We start from the raw sequence: 22,154 nt of genomic DNA, 5'->3' as shown, positions 1-22,154 counted from the left end.
GTGACACGGGTAGGGCGCCATATTAAAGTAGAGGATGTAGGCCCGTGGGTGTCTTGAGCCATGCTTACTGGGCTAGGGGCATTTTTTTCTTCGGTTGCAACGCACAGGAATGTTTGTTAGTAGAATTAAATCACATAAGCCTGGAGAATCAAGTAGTACATTGTCTGACTAAGCGTTAGGACTCAAGTAATATAATTTAGCTTGTAACAAGATGGTAATGATAGATACTTATCACCCATTTGAGGGGGAGTGTTTTTTTTGAGAAGTTGAGGGGGAGTGTTGGTTTGATAGATGTGTGGGGTGTGTGTAGGAGTTTGGACCAAATTAAAGCTCCACGCTTATTTATGTCCACTAATACTTGTAAGCTACAGTAGAGATCAAGAGAGTGGTCCAGATGTACCCCCAAGAGACAACAAAATTTTAGTGTGAATAGTGTCATCTGAGTTACACCGTCATCCATGATATATATATTCTACTTTTACTATATGGTGGCTCTAATCTGCGCCCGAGCGCAAAATCCTTATTCTGCACTTCGACCGTATGGTGCACCCAATCAACTAGAAAACATGCGCCCATCCTCGTGCTCCTCTATACATTTGGTCGTAATAGCCTATGCGGCATGTAGTAAACAGTGTTAACTTCATTACTATAGATGCATGGTCATCTATTGATAGTAATAGCCCGTGTGACATGTAATAAAAAGTGTTAACTTCATTACTCAGGTGCATGGTCGTAAATTGATAGTAATCTCTCATGTAACATATAGTAAAACTTATTTATTTCTTTACTGTGAAAGCTTGTGCGAACTATCGGTCATAAAGTCCTATGTAACATGTAGTAAAAAGTAATAATCTTTTTCCTACATATGCAGGTGCTATTCAGTGCTCTGGTGTACGTGCGGACAGCCTAGCAAACCCATTGGCTAATTGTTTTATTCATTCTGTAATATGCTTGTTGTTCTGTAGTAAAAAAAATACTAAATTCGTTTACTACTTAATCCGGAATTAAACTTGATGGTAAGTGTGCTAGACACTTTTAAAACTTAACTCTGGGTTTAGGTTTGATCGTAATACACCTAGAGCATCTCCAGCCGCAGCCCCAACAGGCCCTCCACAGGCGTTTTTACCGCACCGGCGCCCAAAAATCAACCCAGTCGCGCCGCCAGGAACCCGTTTCTCGCCGGCTTGGGCCGAAATCGGCACCGGCAGCCCCAGGCCGAACCCGGCACGCTGGGGCACTCGGAGGCGCCAGGGCGAGGGGTTTTGGCGCGAATGCGCGGCGGGCCCGCCGAGTCAGCGGCACGCGCCTCGTCTTCCCCCCGAACGCCTCGGTTTTCCGCGGAGAATCAATGGCGGGCTGGCTGGCATGGCGACGCCTCCCCTTCCGCCACGCGTTCACACGGCCCGGGGCTATATAAACAGAGGCTTCCCTCGCCGCTGGCCACACCAGCCCGAGTCCGCCGAGCCCAAACCAGCCACCGTCCCTCCCTTCCGTCGCCGAGCTCTGCCGCTCTCCCCTTCCCTCCCCTTCCCCTTCTTCCTTGCCCGAACGCTTCCCCGGCGACGCCGAGGCGGCCAACGGCTTCGGCCGCCGCACGCTCCAGGAGTGCGAGTCGTGGCTTCTCTTCGAGGCGAACATCCCGCGGCCGCCGGACATGTGCGCCGGGCCGACGGGGTGGAAGCTCAGCAACAGCGGCGTCCCCATCCCCCCGGTGCCCGACGTCGACGCACGCCCCGGCCTCTTCTCCGCCGAGGTCAACCGCATGCGGTCGTCCTTGTCGGAGGAGCAGCATGCCCTCCCCAGTACGCGACCGAAAACCACGCGGCGTGGGCGGACTACTTCCAGCGGCGGCAGGCACAACGGCTGGCGTCCACGAACGGGGGGCCGGTGGTCGGTGGCCTAAAAAACAGCGATGGGCGACGCGTCTGGTGGGGCGTCCCCGGCTGCACCCTGCACGAGGTGATAGCACACCTCGAGGGCGGCAACAACCTGCCACTGGCGTACCCTGCCGCGGCGGTCATGCCGGCCCCGGCCCCGCTGGAGCGCCAGACCGTAGGTGCCTAGGAGGTTCGCCGTCTCCTCCTCCTCCCACTTTTCCTCCTCCTCCTGCTCCTCCTCCCGCTCCTCCTTCCACTCCCCCGGCTCGTCGGCGCTCTTCGGCATCAAGGCAGAGCCCGCCGCGGAGACGTCGCTCAGCTGGCGCACCCGCAGCGCCGGCATCGTCATCAACAAGGGTGGCCGGCGTGCCTCCTCCTCAGCACCTCCGCGTTTCTCAAGCCGAAGACGGAGCCGGGGCTCGCCGCCGTCAAGCCGGAGCCAGGGCTCCGCGTCGTGAAGACGGAGCCCGGGCTCGGCGGCGATGTCAAGGAGGAGGCGCTCGATGACGAAGCGGCCCTTAAATGGGCGCGCGACGACTGGTTGCAGACGGAGAAGGAGCGCCAGTGCGCCGCCTTAGCGCGGTTCGAAGCTCGTCGCCGTGGCCGGGACGAGGGAGGCATCGTCGTCCTCGACGACAGCGACGATGACGACGACGCGCCGCCACCACCGGTCCGCCATGGAGACGCCGGGCAGGGGTCCAGCAGGGGCGGCCGCGCCATCAAGAAGGAGAAGGCCGCCGACGACGACGAGGACGACGGCGATGTCGGCGACTTCGCCGCACTGATCAACTTCTTCGCCCCGTAGATGCCTTTTTTTCAATAATTTATGTAAAAGGCCGAACATGTTGAATATGAATGCCAAGTTTGCCGTATATTAGCCGATCTTTGCCGAATTCAGATTTAAAAAAAACGCGTCTGGGGCTACCCTGGGGCGAGCGGCCCGCTCGCCCCCGCGCCGATTTTAGCGCCGGCTCGCCCCCGGGGGCGCGTAAAATCGCCGCCTGGGGGCCAACGGCTGGAGATGCTCTTAGTTTCCAGTAGTAAAACTGATGGGTCTTTTTACCACCAGTTACTACAGGTGGTTGGTTTGCATGCGGGGTGGATCTGGTTGGCAGCTTCGTTGCCGTGGGACGGCCGGAGCGTAGAATAAATTATTTCCGGACAGGCATAGTTAACGTTTTCGACGGTGTAAAAGTTCTCTAAAATCCTGAAAAAAAGAACAAACACACCCAAAATATAACATCATCCAACCGAGTGATTGAAAAAATATTACTGGATGTGTCCTGGACAAAAAGAACAAATGTTTCAGTATATATTGATCCTGCAGTGAGCTGAAATGCTTGTTTTTCGCTGAGGACAAATAAATGTATATTTTCACAATCACACCTTTGGATCATCTTATTATATTAGTGTGAGGCTCCCCTAATTATTTCATATTTTAATAACTTATAAACCGTTAAATGTCTAGCAAGCCTTAACTAGTTCTATGGCAAGCTATGATAGACATAGTTTTACCTAAAACTATTTCAAGTAATTCAAAGCAACATGGAAAATGGGTTATCTAAGGAAAATGTGTCCTATGGAAAAAAAATCCCTATTTAAACATAGCATTAGTGGTTTTTGCATCGAGGAATTATGAGAAAACATTGATTAAGACCATTATATGACGTATCAAATGTTGCACAGGAACTAATTGTTCTAAAAATCATCATCAGTTTAATATGACTTGCAGCTAATAATGGGCCATCTACAAAGAAGAGTGGAACTAGAAGCCATGTAATAATAAATTCAAAAGGTTAATTTTGGTTGACACAAACATTATGTTCACTGTGGTTCAGATATTATATTATCTGTCAATATTGACATTTGTCCTAACTCATCAAAATACACAAACATTAGAGCAAAACAACAATTTGGTAAGCCAAGCCAACAATCATTTTTACATGGTTGTCTGTTATCAAAACAAAATCTACTACTTTTCTAAGACATGACAATGAAGACATTATACTAAATCAATGATAAGACTGATGTCAAAAAATATCACTTGAAAGCATAACCATGGTTCATATTTACGCTCTAAAAAAGGCGAGAACAGACACTTTAGTAGTGTTAAGCTGGTTCACACCATCCCATAGACATGTACAAGCAAACGGAGATATGCAACCAATGACAGACTTCATAACATCACCTGAACAATAAGATGACAGTGCATTAAAAATATAATGTATTGTTTTTAGTTCATGTAAATTATGCTACGTTATGTATATAATCCTCCTGCAATATTTTATTTTGCTGAGAAATGTATAGGCCATAGTTACCTACAGAACATCCCCGAGAAGCATCTGCGAGCTGATGTTGTGTTCCAGGCTACATATTTTCTGATATTTTATTTTACTGCCAGAGATAGAAGCTAAAGGCGGAGAAGAATCTGTGCACGGGCCTCGTGTTCTACGATGAATTGTTTGTGGTAGTGAGCAGTGTGCATTCAGCCATAACAATAAATGATTGTGCCTTTCGAAAAAGCAACAAAAAATAGCGTGTTAAGAGAAATAGAGGTGGCCTCCTCCAGATGCTATACATGGTATAGCGTGCTATTTACAAATGGTGTTTCAAAGTACTGCCATATAGCCTAAAATTAAAGGATTTTAACAAGAATAAATGATATAGTTTAATAATAAAGTACTAAAAAAGCTTTAATGTGGCCTAACATCAACAATCCATGAGGCAACGACATAGAAAAAATATACAAATTTAGAATTAGGTGCCGCCGGGATCTCCATTGCTAAAGAATAACCTCTCATTGCGGGATATTGAAGTACTCCATCTAGCTAGCTATTTAACAAAGCGACGATCAATCAATCGAGTGCTAGGAGTTAAGATCGATAACTTGTAACATAATTGGGAACTAAGATCTAGCAAACATCATGATCCAACACGTACATCATGAACCTACTAGCCCAAAGAACTTGCCTGGTGCCTCACTTGTCAACGGCACAGCTGGCGGCGACATCATGCCGCCGCAAACGGGGGAAGACCGGCGGAGAACAGTGGAAGACCAGCGAGGAATAGAAGAAGACGGGCCAAACAGGAGGAAGAAGAAGCCGCCGTCGGCGCACATGACTGCGTGGTTGGGTTGAGAATAAAGTAGAGAGTTGGGTACTAGTAGCGCTTGGTCGGATGGGGGATTGGCTATTTTACCTATTTGGGCTTGGTTAGATTTGTGTCTTTGGGCTAATGGGCTGCCAATAAAACATCACACTACAAGCTATACTGTTTTAGCGCAATATAGCGTGCTATTTCATGAATAGCCCCACCATAAGAAAAATTGCCAAACTTTAGTGTGGCCTCTCCTTGTATGCTATAGCGCGCTACTAGTAAAGAAATTGTGCACTATTTTTTCATTGAAAAAAGACATGATCTTCAAGTCTGAATGATGGAAAGAGTATGCCGTATTTATTTCTCTAAAAGCACCAAATATGCATTGACTATTTATGTTGGAGATGAAAAATACTCGAGAAAAGATTGTAACCTATACTTGAGATTTAAGGAGTAAGTTGTGGTTGACATTAGCATTGTCACTATTATTCAAAGAGAGGGATCAGTGCCAAACTACTATATAATAAGGAACCCAAGTATCGAAGGTAATTAGTGTTATTGCTTTCCAATTACTTATGTATGTTTGTGCTTTTCACTGTACTAGCATAGTGGCCCGCCCCATGTGCAGGCTAGAATTTTATAAAGTTGTATCATGAACACATATGATTTCATTTGTGTAAGGAAACTTGCATCCAAATGTGATCACATTCTCAAATACGCACCTTTGGCGAACATAGTTTTGTCTTAGGCATGTTTGATGCACGGGGATCATCATTATCCGTTGTTAACTTATTATGAAATTATAATGTCGTATTAGGTTACTATTATTCTCATTGTAAAAAAAATGTGTGTTTTCCATATATTTTTACCTTATTTTTGTGTTATATACTAGTTTAACGAAAATGAAATAATACAAATTTTTTAATTGTGTTTTAAATCATTTCTTATAAATGATTTTTAGTACATGAAATTATTGGTAAAATGATGTGAATTATATTCTGAGATATTAGTTATATTTTGCATGGGCATTGATTCTGAAGAGATGGTTTTGGTAGGATAAATTCACTCACATGCTATTGAAAGTGGACTTGACACACTTGAAATTTGCTTCTATTAATTTGGCGTTGACCATTTTTGTGAATTTTTATCAGTAACGACAATTCTAGAAATAGTTATTGATATATAGTGAATGAATGAACCATACTAAGAATTCTTTCAGGAAGATTAGTTATGTTTTGTACAAGACAATTAGCAATAGCTCAACTGTGAAAGTGAACATCTACTCGACTCGATGTGAAATATTAAACTAACACGTAACTAAAGCTAGCTAACACATGAGCAACATGTAGAAAAACAATGGACAATAATAGGGGTTGCTTTGCTAAAGAACGATGAGCCAGTCTTTCGTAGGTGGGGTCAATGGTGTTCGATTTACGATTTATGAATTGTCTCTTCAGAAACAAAGAAACAAAGCCATTCAGATGATCCATGCTCCCAGCATTACTGCAGTCATTGTGGACCAATTGGTAGAACAGATCATTGTAAGTGGCACAACATACAAGTTGATGCTTATAATTCAAACATTTTCTAAATGGCCCTATTCCTTTGTGTGTATATGACTAAAGGGCATATTGCTTCTTCAGTCTCATTTGAGTATATAAGGCGTGCATGCAATTTTAATAATACTCACTCTTTTGCTCTCATTTATTTGTTGTCTTTCGAGACTGAATATTTTTTCACTCATACCCGAGATACAAATAGAAGGAAGCGACATCAATATAGAAGCAACTATTTTGGCTAATAATTCAATGGGAAATTTGTTTTTCCTCGATGCTCCATGATATTTAAGCTAACATTTTAACAAATTGCAAGATGTTCCAAACATTCTCTTTCAATCTTGCGGTTCAATGAGGTTGAGCCATGCGGTGGCTGAGATCATCGCCTTGGGATTGACCATCATACATATTGTGATAGGGTGGACACCACGCTCATTATCAGTGAGGGTGGAAAGATGGATAAGTAGTGACACGGGTAGGGCGCCATATTGAAATAGAGGATGTAGACCCGTGGGAGTCTTGAGCCATGCTTACTGGTCTAGGGGCATGTTTTTTTCTCCCGTTGCAACGCAGAGGAATCTTTGCTCATAGAATTAAATCACATAAGCTTGGGGAATCATGTAGTAGATTGTCTAACTAAGGGTTAGGACTCAAGTAATATAATTTAGCTTGTAACAACATGGTAATGTAGATACTTATCTCCCATCTCAGGGGGAGTGTTTTTTTGAGAAGTCGAGGGAGTGTTGGGTTGAGTCTATGTGTGGGGTGTGTGTATGTGTTTGGACGAAATTAAAGCGCCACGCTTATGTATATCCACTCATACTTGTAGGCTGTACCTAGAGATCAAGAGAGTGTTCCAGATGTTCCCTCAAGAGACAACAAAATCTTAGTGTGAATAACGTCATCTGAGTTACACCGTCATCCATAAAAAGTGTTAACTTCATTACTCTAGATGCTTGGTCATATATTGATAGTAATAGCCCATGTGACATGTAGTAAAAAGTGTTAACTTCATTATTCACAGGCATGGTCATAAATTGATAGTAATGTATCATGTAACATATAGTAAAACTTATTGATATCTTTACTGTGAAAGCCTGTGCGAACTATCGGTCGTAAAGCCCTGTGTAACATGTAGTAAAAGATAATAATCTTTTTAATACATATGCCGGTGCTATTCAGTGCTCTGGCGTACGTGCGTGCAGCCTAAAAACCCATGGACTAATTTTTTATTCATTCCGTAATATGCTTGTTGTACTGTAGTAAAGAAATACCAGATTCGTTTACTACTTAATCTTCCATAGAACTTCATGGTAAAACTCTTTGCATTTTTGTAGTAAATGTGGTAGACACTTTTACAACTTAATTCTGGGTTTAGCTTTGATCGTAATACACTTAGTTTCCAGTAGTAAAACTAATGGATCTTTTTACCACTGGTCACTACAGGACGAAGGTTTGCATGCGAGGTGGATCTGGTTGGCTGCTTCGTTACCGTTGGATGGCCTAAAACTATTTCAAGTAATTAAAAGCAACATGGAAAATGGGATATCTAAGAAAAATGTGGCCTAAGGGAAAAAATCCCTATTTAAACCTAGCTTTAGTGGTTTTTGCACCGAGGAATTATGAGAAAACATTGTTTAAGACCATTATATGACGTACCAAACATTGCACAGGAACTAATTGTTCTAAAATCAGCATTAGTTTCACATGACTTGTAGCTAATAATGGGCCATCTCCAAAGAAGAGTGGAACTAGAAGCCATGTAGTAATAAATTCAAAAGGCTAATTTTTTTGACACAAACTTAATGTTCACTGTGGTTCAGATATTATCTTATCTTTCAATATTGCCATTTGTCCTAACTCATCAAAATACACCTACATTAGAGCAAAACAACAATCATTTTTACATGGTTGATCGTTATCAAAACAAAATCTGCTACTTTTCTAAATGAAGACATTATACAAAATCATTGATAAGAATTACGTCAAAAAATATCACTTGAAAGCATAACCATGGTACATATTCACCTTCTAAAGAAGGCGTGAACGGGCACCGTGGTAGTCTTAAGTTGGTTCACACCATCCCATAGACTTGTACAGGAAAACGGAGATGTGCAACCAAAGACAGACTTCATATCATCATCTTAAAAATGAGATGACAGCGCATTAGAAATATAATGTGTTGTTTTACATTCATTTAAATCATGTTGCCTTATGTATATAATCCTCCTGCAACATTTTATTTTGCAGATAAATGTATAGGCCTTAGTTACCTATACAACTTCCCCGAGAAGCATCTGTGAGCTGATGTTGTGTTCCAGGCTACATATTTTCTGATATTTTATTTTACTACCAGAGATACAAGCTAAAGGTGGAGAAGAATCTGTGCACGGGCCTTATTTTCTATGATGAATTGTTTGTGAGAGTGATCAGTGTGCATTCAGCAGTAACAATAAATGATTGTGCCTTTCGAAAAAGAAACAAAAAAATATCGTGTTAAGAGAAATAGGGGTGGTCTCCTCCAGATGCTATACACGCTATAGCGTGCTATTTACAGGTGGTGTTTCAAAGTAATGCCATGTATAGCCTAAAATGAAAGAACTTTAACAAGAATAAATGATGTAGTTCAATAATAAAGTACAAAAAAGGCTTTAATGCGGCCTAACATCAACAACCCATGAGGCAACAACATAGAAAAAATATACAAATTTAGAATCAGGTGCCGCCGGGATCTCCATTGCTAAAGAATAACCTCTCATTGCCGGATATTGGAGCACTCCATGTAGCTAGCTATTGAACAAAGCGACGATCAATCAATCGAGTGCTTGGATTTAAGATGGATAACTTGTAAGATAATTGAAATTAATATCAAGCAAACATCATGATCCAACACATACATCACGGACCTGCGAGCCCAAAGAACTTGCTTGGTGCCTCACTTGTCAGCAGCGCAGCTTGCTGCGACTTCGTGCCGCCGCAAACGAGGGAAGACCGACGAAGAAAAGAGGAAGACCAGCGAGGAAAGGAAGAAGAGGGGCCAAACAGGAGGAAGAAGAAGCCGCAACCGCCGGCGCACAGGACCGCGTGGTTGGGTGGAGAATAAAGTAGAGAGTTGGGGACTGGAAGCGCTTGGTCAGATGGGGGATTGGCTATTTTTCCTATTTGGGCTAGGTCAGACCTGTGTCTTTGGGATAATGGGCTGCCAATAAAATAGTAACTACTACCTATACCATTTTAGCGCAATATAGCATGCTATTTCGCGAATAGCCCCATCATAAGAAAAATTGCCAAACTTCAGTGTGACCTCTCCTCGTATGCTATAGCACGCTACTTGTCGTGGGTTAGTCACGGCAGATGTCCTAGTGTGAGGACTTAGTCTTGGAGCCATCACGACGGGTTAGCTTAAAGGGGTTAAAGCGAGACAAAGGACGCAAGGAGTTCATACTGGTTCGGCCCCTTGCGGTGAAGGTAAAGGCCTAATCTAGTTGATGTGGAATTGCTAGGGTTTCGATGACTAGGGAGCGAATCCGCTTTACCTGGCTCTCGAGTTGTTGTTTTTTTGTCCTTGAACTGCCGTCGGGTCGTCCCCTTGCCTGTCGCTTATCCCTTCGTCTTATAAATAGGGCCGAGGGTCCCTTTCCTTTTCTCCCCTTGCCTCTTCGTCTTTCTTCCACCTCGCGTCGCCTCAGTACTCGAGTGCTGCCGCCGCCGTTGACCTTCGCCTCTGCCCCAACAACGGCCGCCGCATTAACCTGATTCGACCAGATTTTTGTCTGCACGCCTCCGCGTTCAACATCCCCGGTAAGTCTTTCCTTTGCTCCTCCCATCGATCCCGTTAGGGTTTCTGCGAGTTCGTTGAAGCTTAGTGCTGTTCTTCCCTATCTTCTCCGTAGTGTAAATGGCGAGCTCAGATCTGATGTTTTCCTGTGCAGTCGTAGTTATAGTTCCCCTTTTTCATCATTAGAGCATCCTCTTCATACTTTAGGTCTGAATATAGTTTGATTTGCTGACACACTGCAGATCTGAATTTATCATATCAATCTGTGAGACATGTTTTCCATTACTTAGTTATTTCAGATCTGTACCTTCCATACCAAAGTAGGCGGTTTAACTTTTAGAAATTTATAATCCGCCAGGTACCATTAGCCCTCTATTAAACCGCCGATTCATCATTTTTGTAACCCTGCCAATGTAAGAATCTGGTTTAACATGTATATATGCTTCAATGTCTTCTCCTTCTGACCTTGCGACGCTTTATACTTGTCAGTCATGAATCTTAAACCGACATTGATATTTTTCCATCTTTTTTTTGAAATGGCCAAACAATTCTATGCTTGCAACTGCGTCCCCTCCCGGGTTACTGAAGAGCAGTTAAATGGATGTGTCGCAACCGACGCTTTAGCAAAAAAGGAAGTCATCCACTAGAGGGCTCCTGGTCCGGAAAATCCTCCTGAGCCCAAGGATGGAGAAGTAATCGTGTTCGTTTATCATCTGGGTCGAGGCTTTAGCCCTCCCGGATCAAAAAATTTCCGTGATGTGCTTGCTAGATTCCAGCTCCACCCTCGAGATATTGGACCTAACTCTGTGACCAATATTTGTAATTTTCAAGTATTTTTCAAGGCTTATCTGCAAGAAGAACCCATCGTTGAGCTGTTCAGAGACTTTTTCTACTTGAACCGTTGTACTGAGTTTACAGATGGGCCCAATACTGAGCTTGGCAGGGTTTCAATCCAGAAGAGGAAAGATGTTAGTTTCCCTCACGCCAGGCATCATAGTCACCCCAAGGACTGGAATCAGACTTGGTTTTACTGCCGAGATACGTCTCCAACTGATGAGAATCCTCTGATGGGTTATCGTCCTCACCGGCTTACCAAAACACATCCATTCCCCCAACGACTTAGCGCCAAAGAACGAGCCAAGTACGCTCCACAGCTTTCAGAGCTTCGGGCCTTCGTTGCAAACGGTTTAACAGGCATTGGTTTTGTTCGCTGTTGGATCTCCTAGAGTATTCTGCCTTTAAGCCGACGCCCCGGTTTAATGTGCGAGTACACAGAGGACATAAAAGACCCTCAACGGCATATTGACATTCAACTAACAGAAGCGGAAATCACTGAGGCTGTCAAGAAAATACTGAATGAACCGGAGGCTGTCTGTAGCAAGACAGGGCTAAGTCCCTTCTGCACTTCCAATAAAGCGCCAGCTGTAAGAATTATATAAGTTTTGTTTTAACATGATCCTTTTAAATATTCCCTCAAAATTTTGTCAATCTTTGACAGGGTGACGATCCGTTCTGGAAGAAGAAACCACAGGATAAACCGGCAAAGACACCTCGCCCCAAGACTAAGGTCACTAAAAAACCTGCCAAGAAGAAAACCGCTGAATCCTCTGAACCAAACGTTGATGATGATAATTACCATGTTCATGAAATGTTTCAATCCCGAAATAATTATCATATGTAGTGGAGATGTTGCAACAATGAAATGTTTCAATCCCGAAATAATTACCATGTTAATAACCTCTATATTTCATACAATAATATGACCAAATACTCATTTTGTTGGAGTTTGACATGTTTTGACCTCATTGGCCTCTCACTATCAAATCCTTTTTGGATAATATACTAGTAGAAAAAGGGTCAAATGTCAGACACATTAGTCCCGGTTTGAATTTGAGCCGGCACTAATGTGTCCATTAGTGCCGGTTCAAACGGCTAGGCGGGAGGAGATCTTTAGTACCGGTTCGGAGCGAACCTTTAGTACCGGTTTGTGACACGAACCGGTACTAAAGAAGCAGTGGCTAGATGTTGTCAGGCTGGGGCCCGGCAAGCCCCTTTAATACCGGTTCGTGCATGAACCGGTAGTAAAGAGGTTGTGGCAGGCTGTTTTTAGTCCCACCTCGCTCCCCTAGCAGGATTTTTACCACTTTAAATATGTTACTTCTCAAACTATCACAAGCACTTGGTCTTCTTTGAACTCTATGTGTAGAATTTGTGGTCGCATTATGAGTCTTCACCGGTTTGTAAACCGTTGAGGACTCATGTTGACAATTCAGATTGTACACAAAAAGATCATTGATAATCAATGTATTTTTTATGTATATTTTTACATGTTTACGCCCTCACTCTCTCCACTCACTCATGTTGACAATTCAGATTGTCCAGATTTTTTTTGCGTTCCGTATGCAGCATTCAAAGCAACGTCATCAATTTTCATCACGTTCTGGCTGTTTTTCATTCATTTTCCGATTTGTTTAGAGAGCTAAATGCCCGTGAAATTGAAAATCACTACAAAATGAACTCTTAAAATGTTGAAACTTGGCATGGTATCATCATTTCACCCACATAGCATGTGCAAAAGAGTAGAGAGGGTTACGGCAAAAACAGAACGCACTTCGTGTACAAACTGGACAATCTCTTTCGGAGTATCAGGGTTTCAGACGAGAACTCGTCTGTTACACAGGCACTTCATTTTTTTAATGTTATTTAAACTCCACACTTTTTTTGCGTTCGGTATGCAGCATTCAAAGCGACGTCATCAATTTTCAACCCGTTCTGACATCATTTGTCGTTTTTTCATTCATTTACCGATTTGTTTAGAGAGATAAATGACCGTGAAATTGAAAATCACTACAAAATGAACTCTGAAAATGTTGAAACTTGGCATGGTATCATCATTTCACCCACATAGCATGTGCAAAAGAGTAGAGAGGGTTACGACAAAAATTGAATGCACTTCGTGTACAAACTGGACAATCTCTTTCGGAGTATCAGGGTTTCGGACGAGAACTCGTCTGTTACACGGGCACTTCATTTTTTAAACTAATTTAAACTCCAGACTTTTTTGCGTTCCGTATGCAGCATTCAAAGCGACGTCATTAATTTTTATCACGTTCTGACATCATTTGCTGTTTTTCATTCATTTACCGATTTGTTTAGAGAGCTGTATGACCGTGAAATTGAAAATCACTACAAAATGAACTCTGAAAATGTTGAAACTTGGCACTACAAAATTTAAACTATTCAAATTTGAAAACTACTAGCAATAACAGAAAGTTTGTAATTATTTGTACCTAAAGCAAAAATATTCACAAAGAAACTAAATACAGCAAAAAAAACTTTGTGCACCGCAGCGTGCACCTTTAGTACCGGTTTGTGGCTCCAACCGGTACTAAAGGGTGGACTTTAGTACCGGTTCGAGCCACGAACCAGTACTAAAGGTGGCCGTTTCCCGCCTCTTGGCCTGGCCAAAATTGGCCTTTAGTACCGGTTGGTGGCTCCAAACGGTACTAAAGGCCCTTTCTATATATAGCACTTACGAAAAATTCAGTTTCATCTCCCCACTTCTTCAACTGCTTCGCGCGACATCGTCGCCGCCGCCGCGCCGTCGCCCATCTCGCGCCCCTCGCCGCCCCGCCGCGTGCCGTCGCCCCCGCCGCCCGTCGTCGCCGTCTCGCGTCGCCGCCCCGGCCGTACGTTGCCGTCTTGCGCCGTCACCCCGGCCCACCGCCCGCGGCCCGTCGCGCCGTCGCCTCCGACCCGCCGCTCATCACGCCGCCCCCGTCGCGCCGCCGCCCCGGCCGTACGTTGCCGTCTTGCGCCGTCACCCCGGCCCACCGCCCGCGGCCCGTCGCGCCGTCGCCTCCGGCCCGCCGCTCATCACGCCGCCCCCGTCGCGTCGCCATCTCGCGCCGCCACACGTACGCCGCCGCCCCTCGCTCTCGTACACGTACACACACACATACACACACACACTGCACACACACACACAGAGACACACACACACACACATTTTTTTTACTTATTTTCTGTTTTCTGTTGTTTAGATTAATGCATGTCAAATTGTTAATTAGATTATATAATTAGATGAATTACGTAGATAAGAATGTTAGAATGTTAATGTTAGATGAATTAGGTATATTAGATTTAAACTAGATGAATTAATATAACTAGTTTATTTTTAGTAAATGCTTAGTTGAACTAGTTGAATTAATAGAACTAGTTTATTTTTAGTAAGAAAATTTAGGTATATATGATTTTTGATGATCTAATTAACATATTACTATATAGAACTAGCTACTTTATTTTAGGAAGAAAATTAATAGAACTAGTTTATTTTTAGTAAATGCTTAGTTGAATTAGTTGAATTAATAGAACTAGTTGAATTAATAAAAGGAGTTGAATTAGTTGAATTAATAGAACTAGTAAGTGTTTAATGTTTCAGCTATATGAAAATAGGAAATGTCGTCTGACGACGAAAAAGATTTCATTATGTGCGAATACTGTGAAGACCAGCGCGGCCTGTGCGACATAAATTTCCTTGTTGATGATAGGCGCATCAGCATCAAGCTGGATGAGACCTTCGAAGTGGATACAGTAAGTCACAACGACAAGTCTTTTTTCGTAATTAAGCATGAGTTATGCTTCATTTGCTTCAACTTATATTTTAAATTTTCACTATTCTACTAGCGCATCCCCTGCCATGCAAGAATTTTTGTCTTGGATAAGATAGGTTTCAGTGCTATGGAAACTATGGAGGTAAAGAGAGATTACTTGAAGACCGAGCATGGTTATACTTTGAACGTCAAATTATACAATGCAGACACATACACCTATTTTGAATGCAAAACTTGGCAAGCACTATGCAAGGCTTATGCATTTGAGCCTGATATGGTTATCACCTTTGATATTCGTCCGGAAGACGATATTGAAGGTAATAGAGACATCTGGGTCGATGTGCAGACGCCTCTAGTTCTACCATTATGTGAGTCTCTCAACCATATTTATGTCTTCGATATTGTTTATTCAAAAATAGTTGACAACTAATTTCTATGGACAGCTTATTTCCATTCAAGCAAACATGTCCGGCGCTTAGTAGACAGGACCGTCCACTGTCCCGGGGCTGAACTAAACTGCGAGGAGATAAGTCATTATGTTTGATGGCTTGAGGATCTTGATGCCGTCAAGACAAATTATTTTCCTGAATTTGAAAATCTTAGTACTCAAAACGTGTGACCAATAGTGATTGTTTTGAACTACGGTCACATCTATTTAGGAAAGATGGTAAGATTTTTATTATTTGTCCTCGGTGCATCTTTTGCATACGTTATTTTGCAAGCTAAACTTTCATTGCTAAGTATATTAATTACTATACGATGTTCTTCAACAGGGACTCCCGATGACAGTTGTGCCTGAGTGGATCGAAACTAAAGGTCGCATGTCAATGGTTAGCTTACGACCAAGATATCCTACATTGCACATGAGTGCATTCAGGATTTCTAAAAGCGAGGAATGCTTAATATTGAAAGATTGGAGCAAAATTGTTAAGGATCGCAGAGAAGTAGTAGGGGGTAGCAAGCAGAACCGCAACCCATGATTAGGAGACATGTTCATCTGCATGCTCCTATATGATGAATCAGGAGAGCTATACATGTTCTATGCTATTTTACCTGAGAGAGAGCAGCAGGAGTGATTTAGCTAGTTCATGATCTTAGTACTTGTCCTCTCATGTTCGTGTTCTTCGTCCTGAACTTAATCTCAAAGAGTGATTTGCTTTTGTGGTGTTATGAACGCTTATAATATCATGACCATGTTGAACTCAATGATATCTTTGCTTCTGGTACAAGTGAATGTTTCTTCTTTAAGCTAGTGTTGGTGGTGATTAGATAGCGGTAATGACTATGATGATTAAATAGTGGTAATGACGACTATGATGATTTTCAGCTAGCTAGTATACTGTTGTTGGTGATGATATGATGCAAGATTTTTTATATTAATATGATGATGATGATATGAGTTATTATATCTTTTATGCAAGAAACCGCAGATTAGTTTCAACTGGATGGATCCTAGTAAAGTGATCAAGTATATATGCTATCCATATTACTTGATCACCTAAGTGATCAAGTATATATGTTAAATCATTAGGTGAAAGTACCGCAGATTAGTTTCGACTGGATGCATGTGGATCCTAGCTAAGTGATCAAGTATATGCCATATCCATATATATTACTTGATCACCTAAGTGATCAAGTCCTCACCTAATGATTTAACAACTCATTATAATGTAAAACAATCACTAAATTAAATTGAAAACACAAAATTAAAGGAAAAATAAAAAATAAAACCAAAACACCCCCAGATATTTAGTACCGGTTGGTGTTACCAACCGGTACTAATGTCCTACACGCACCTGGGCTTGCCTCGCGCCACGTGGTGGCACGTTAGCGCCGGTTCGTGCCGAACCGGTACTAAAGGGGGGGGGGGCAACTTTAGTCCTCACCCTTTAGTGCCGGTTACGGAACCGGCACTAAAGGCCATTAGGAACCGGGACTAAAGCCCGGTTCTGCACTAGTGATATGCGCCACTAATTAGTACCAATAGAAAATGTATGTGCTTTCCTTGTGCAATTATGATAAGTGATGCCTAAAGGACCAAGATCATCTCACGCCGTACACAACAACTTCAAGGCTTCAACACCTATTATGTAAGGAAATGCAGATTTGACTGGATTGAGTAGTAAACAGTTACATAACTTAGAAACACGGTGCAAACTTCTACCAATCAACATCCGAGTAAGGATATATGTTGGGTTGAGTGTATGTGTGGGGTGTTTGTATGGGTCTGGCCCAAAGTCCCACCCTACTCATACATGTAGGTTATAGCTAGAGAGCAAGAGAGTGTTACCGATTTCCCCCCAAGAAACAACATGGTATGGTCCCTGTAAGAAAAATATGGCATGACACCCAGGTTACAACTAATTAAAGCCATTGCTTGTGGTGAGAGGCAAGTTGGTGCTCGTAGTCGTAGTTGTGGGTGAAGGGAGGTTCTGGTGCTAGTGGAACTTCTGGAGTGAGGGGAAAATTTCATGGGAGAAGCTGCAGCACATCCGTAGTCCTTAGCAGAGGAACTGGTCTAGAGTAGGGGGGAGAACCTTTGGTGGTGGTGGACTAGAGCAGAGAGAAGAGGTGCTTGTGGCCAGGAGTGCGGGGCAGCACAACAAATTGGTACTGAAGCTTTTGGTGTGCAACCAGGGACCGGTCCCCTCCTTGTGGATCGTGCAAGAATTGTAGGTCGTGGGTGTTGGGGGTAGCAGCAAGAGGCGGATGTGTGGCTGGCTGGTTGCTCGAAATCAAAAGCTCATCCGAGATGACCGTCGATAGTGCGTGCAAGTAAAAGAACCTGTAGGTCTGCGGTGTTGGTCTGTGGTGGGGAAAGGAGAGATGGGTGATGTATGTACAGATACTATCCACTGGAGGTAGGGATGCTGGTGTAGTGAGTATTGTAGCAAAGAAGCAGAGAAGAGCTGTGTTGCCTGAATCTGTTTTTGGGCTGCTAATGTTGTTGTCTTATAGTGGATTGAAGGAGAAGGTTTTGCTGGTTGCTGAAAGAAGGCAAATGAGAACTTCTTGTAGGAGGTGTGGCCGGTGTTTGTGGTAGAGCAGCGTGCTGGATTTAGGGCCTTGGTGTGCTAGTTGCATTGAACCTGGTTGTTAATTGTTCTTGCTCAAGTAAGCTGAAAAGAGAATATCTCATAGGGAAAAAGAGAGGAGACATAGTTCCTTGCTCTTTGTGCTTTCTAGTGAGACTGGAGAATGGGGGAAATTCAAAAATTGAGAAGCCAATTAAAAAACCCTAAAAAAACTCATGGAATCTTGAGCCATAGCCCTATAATAGGGCGCAAAAAAGCAGTTGGAGTAAAATTCGAGGCTCAAAAAAGTGAATTTTAGGGCACCAGAAAATGTTCATCTACAACAACAGCCTAAAATTGGTGCCCTAAAATACACTGGAGCTGTCGTTTTGTGAGTGTTCTATTTTAGGGAAGCTTTTCGAGAAGCGTTTGTGGCGCAAAGTGTTCTATTTTAGGGAAGCTTTTAGGTGTGGCCGAAGTGTTGTATATTTGCAGTATATGGCCGCTTGCGGCCGCCGTTGTAGGGTAAGGCTTCACCAGAAGTGTGGTATAAAGATTAGAGCCTCTACGCATACTATCGTGTGTGCTGCCTGGCCAGGAGGCTGTCAGAGGTGTTGAGGAGGCTGTATGCAGGAGCAATCGAGTAGGGTTTCACCGGAATCAACGATTCCATTGCGGTGGAGGTACTAGCCAGAGATGAAGGAGATAGACTGGGAAGCTTGCAAGCCTCCCCTCATGGAAGGGGTCCACGGTGAGTATGGTGGAGACGTGCTACTGTAGTTCCACATCAGGGTGCCATCATCTCGCTCAGATTGCTCCCAGTGGTTGTGCCCTATCAAGAAGGAGGAGGTTATAGGCCGCCATCGCGTCTGTGGCACGGGCCTCTTGCCGAAGAGGTCAAGGTGGGTAGAACCAACGACGAGGTGGATTGGTGGAGTTCATTGATGGTTTTTTAATTTCATGATCTGCTTTTGATCTGTCATTGATGATTTTAAAATTCAACTAAAAGTTCACGATTGGCCTTTGATGCATCCTACATGTGCTTGAGTAAGCATGATGCAGTGTGTTTTATTCTGCAGATCTAATAGTTGATTAGGTTGCGTCTCACAGTGTTTGTTCTATCGCTAGAGGACAATGAAAAGAGAGGGAAGGGTGCCTAAAGAATGATGAGCCAGTCTTTCGTAGGTGGGGTTAATGGTGTTCGATTTACGAGTTAGGAATTCTCTCTTCAGAAACAAGGAAACAAAGCCATTCAGATGATACATGCTCCCAACATTAGTGAATTCATTGTGGACCAATTGGTAGAATGGTTCATTGTAAGTGGCACAACATACAAGTTGATGCTTATAATTCAAACATTTTCTAAATGTCTCTATTCCTTTGTGCGTATATGACTAAAGGGCATATTGCTTCTTCAGCCTCATTTGAGTATATAAGGCGTGCATGCAATTTTAATAATACTCTCTTATTTGCTCTAATTTATTCATTGTCTTTTGAGAGTGAATATTTTTTCACTCATACCCAAGACACAAATAGAAGGAAGCCACATCAATTGAGAAGCAACTACTGTGGCTAATAGTTCAACGTGCAATTTTTTTGCTCAGTGCTCCATGATATTTAAGCTAGTATTTTAACAAATTGAAAGATGTTCCAAACATTCTTTTTCACTGGTGCGGTTCAATGAAGGTGAGCCAGGCGGTGGCCGAGATCATTGCCTTGGGATTGACCATCAGACATATTGGGGTGGACAACACGCTCACTATTAGTGAGGGTGAAAAGAAGGATAAGCAGTGACACGGGTAGGGCGCCATATTGAAGTAGAGGATGTAGGCCCGTGGGAGTCTTGTGCCATGCTTACTGGTCTAGGGGCATTTTTTTCTCCGGTTGCAACGCACATGAATGTTTGTTAGTAGAATTAAATCACATAAGCCTGGAGAATCAAGTAGTACACTGTCTAACTAAGGGTTAGGACTCAAGTAATATAATTTAGCTTGTAACAAGATGGTAAAGATAGATACTTATCACCCATTTGAGGGGGAGTGTTTTTTTTTTTTTGAGAAGTTGAGGGGGAGTGTTGGTTTGAGTCTATGTGTGGGGTTTGTGTACGAGTTTGGACCAAATTAAAGCTCCACGCTTGTTTATCTAAGCTGTAGTAGAGATCAAGAGAGTGGTCCAGATGTACCCCCAAGAGACAACAAAATTTTAGTGTGAATAGTGTCATCTGAGTTACACCGTCATCCATGATATATATATTCTACTTTTACTATATGGTGGCGCTAATCTGCGCCCGAGCGCAAAATCCTTATTCTGCACTTCGACCGTATGGTGCACCCAATCAACTAGAAAACATGCGCCCATCCTCGTGCTCCTCTATACATTTGGTCGTAATAGCCTATGCGGCATGTAGTAAACAGTGTTAACTTCATTACTATAGATGCATGGTCATCTATTGATAGTAATAGCCCGTGTGACATGTAATAAAAAGTGTTAACTTCATTACTCAGGTGCATGGTCGTAAATTGATAGTAATCTCTCATGTAACATATAGTAAAACTTATTTATTTCTTTACTGTGAAAGCTTGTGCGAACTATCGGTCATAAAGTCCTATGTAACATGTAGTAAAAAGTAATAATCTTTTTCCTACATATGCAGGTGCTATTCAGTGCTCTGGTGTACGCGCGGACAGCCTAGCAAACCCATTGGCTAATTGTTTTATTCATTCTGTAATATGCTTGTTGTTCTGTAGTAAAAAAAATACTAAATTCGTTTACTACTTAATCCGGAATTAAACTTGATGGTAAGTGTGCTAGACACTTTTAAAACTTAACTCTGGGTTTAGGTTTGATCGTAATACACCTAGAGCATCTCCAGCCGCAGCCCCAACAGGCCCTTCCTAGGCGTTTTTGCCGCGCCGGCGCCCAAAAATCAACCTAGTCGCGCCCCAGGAACCCGTTTCTCGCCGGCTTGGGCCGAAATCGGCACCGGCGGCCCCAGGCCGAACCCGGCACGCTGGGGGCACTCGGAGGCGCCGGGGCGAGGGGTTTTGGCGCGAATGCGCGGCGGGCCCGCCGAGTCAGCGGCACGCGCCTCGTCTTCCCCCCGAACGCCTCGGTTTCCCGCGGAGAATCAATGGCGGGCTGGCTGGCACGGCGACGCCTCCCCTTCCGCCACGCGTTCACACGGCCTGGGGCTATATAAACAGAGGCTTCCCTCGCCGCTGGCCACACCAGCTCGAGTCCGCCGAGCCCAAACCAGCCGCCGTCCCTCCCTTCCGCCGCCGAGCTCTGCCGCTCTCCCCTTCCCTCCCCTTCTCCTTCTTCCTTGCCCGAACGCTTCCCCGGCGACGCCGCGGCGGCCAACGGCTTCGGCCGCCGCACGCTCCAGGAGTGCGAGTCGTGGCTTCCCTTCGAGGCGAACATCCCGCGGCCGCCGGACATGCGCCGGGCCGACGGGGTGGAAGCTCAGCAACAGCGGCGTCCCCACCCCCCCGGTGCCCGACGTCGACGCGCGCCCCGGCCTCTTCTCCGCCGAGGTCAACCGCATGCGGTCGTCCTTGTCGGAGGAGCAGCACGCCCTCCCAGTACGCGACCGACAACCACGCGGCGTGGGCGGACTACTTCCAGCGGCGGCAGGCACAACGGCTGGCGTCCACGAACGGGGCGCCGGTGGTCGGTGGCCTAAAAAACAGCGATGGGCGCTGCGTCTGGTGGGGCGTCCCCGGCCGCACCCTGCACGAGGTGATAGCACACCTCGATGGCGGCAACAACCTGCCACTGGCGTACCCTGCCGCGGCGGTCGTGCCGGCCCCGGCCCCGCTGGAGCGCCAGACCGTAGGTGCCTAGGAGGTTCGCCGTCTCCTCCTCCTCCCGCTCCTCCTCCCGCTCCTCCTCCCACTCCCCCGGCTCGTCGGCGCTCTTCGGCATCAAGGCAGAGCCCACCGCGGAGACGTCGCTCGGCTGGCGCACCCGCAGCGCCGGCATCGTCATCAACAAGGGTGGCCGGCGTGCCTCCTCCTCAGCACCTCCGCGTTTCTCAAGCCGAAGACGGAGCCGGGGCTCGCCGTCGTCAAGCCGGAGCCGGGGCTCCGCGTCGTGAAGACAGAGCCCGGGCTCGGCGGCGATGTCAAGGAGGAGGCGCTCGACGACGAAGTGGCCCTTAAATGGGCGCGCGACGACTGGTTGCAGACGGAGAGGGAGCGCCAGTGCGCCACATTAGCGCG

This window comes from Aegilops tauschii, chromosome 6 (genome assembly GCF_002575655.3).
Source record: "Aegilops tauschii subsp. strangulata cultivar AL8/78 chromosome 6, Aet v6.0, whole genome shotgun sequence".
In the NCBI taxonomy this organism is placed as follows: domain Eukaryota; kingdom Viridiplantae; phylum Streptophyta; class Magnoliopsida; order Poales; family Poaceae; genus Aegilops; species Aegilops tauschii.
This window is presented reverse-complemented; position numbering follows the sequence as displayed.